The sequence below is a fragment of the Otolemur garnettii genome, unplaced genomic scaffold, assembly GCF_000181295.1.
Source record: "Otolemur garnettii isolate 467f Iridium unplaced genomic scaffold, OtoGar3 scaffold00068, whole genome shotgun sequence".
Taxonomy (NCBI): domain Eukaryota; kingdom Metazoa; phylum Chordata; class Mammalia; order Primates; family Galagidae; genus Otolemur; species Otolemur garnettii.
The window spans coordinates 446673-447912 of record NW_003852463.1 but is presented as its reverse complement, the minus strand read 5'-3'; positions in this window follow the sequence as shown (position 1 = coordinate 447912).

The window sequence follows — 1240 nt, the reverse complement described above, 5'->3', positions numbered from 1 at the left end:
AGTGCCTTCAGATTCTGGGGACCACTTGCAAGTGGCACCCAGATAAAACCCAAACAAGGGCTGGGGTCTTCAAAGCCCCTTGACAGGATAGACACAATATAGCCTTGGCCCAAACTGTGACAAAAAGAAATAAACAAATAAAATAAAATGTTTAGTATCTGTTTCTTTCACTTGATATTGTCGATCTTTCAATATTTTTCACACTCAAGAGTGTAATTTCTGAAAAGTAATTATCTGTCTCTTCTCCAGTTTGAGAGTAATTTTTTCAAATTGATCACTAGTGTTTTAAATTTATTTGCAGTATTTTTTTCATCTAGACACTTTCAATTGTAATGAGGCCGGATTTATCAAAATCTTTCTTCATGGTTTTTGGGTTTTTCAATTGTATTTAAGAAGACATTACAATTTATATTTTCTTATAAAGCCCTGTATTTTTTCTCATATATTTCTTTATTCTACCCAAAATCTTTCATTTTTTTAAAACTCACTTTGACAAATAAGTAATTCTATTTACAAGATTTGCAGCCAAACAATATAAAATGTGCTCAGTGAAAGCTCAAGCCCCAACCTTGTTCCTTCTTTTTCTAGGCCTTTTCCATCCTATGAAAGCAAAGTTTTTTAATTCTTTTTTTTTCCTTTGTATTCTTCCAGAAGTTCATTATGCACATCAAGTAATTAGAAATAGAAGATAATGATTTTCTGAAATTGAGAGACATGGATCAGTTATAATCTTTTTCACTGGATATCCAACTATTTGAACATCATTCATGGAGAAGTCAGTCATTTCTTCATTGATTTTAAATGCCAGCGTTCTCATGTCATCAGTTCTCTTAGGGATATGTCACTATTTTGGACTCTCCTATTTTGTTTGTTTGTTTTTGTTATTTTTATTCCTTCTTTATTCTTCCTGTGTCAATAACAATTTTTTTCCAATTTCTTTATTTTTAGGAAATATACATATACTTAATTTAAAGCTCAAAAAGTTTTAAAAGGTATACAGTAAAAAATAAGATACAGGGGCCCCCATCACTTTTGCCCTGGGTGGTGATGTGATGGTTCCATACCAGGACCGGCAAGTCAAGAAGACCTGAGGCTACTGCTTTCTGTCCACCATGTGCTCAGCTTCTAGAACAGGGTTTCATTCCTACAGAAGGACCCCACCAGTCAGGAGCAGTGGCTCACACCTATAATCCTAGCACTCTGGGAGGCTGAGCTGGGAGGATTGCTTAAGCTCAGGAGT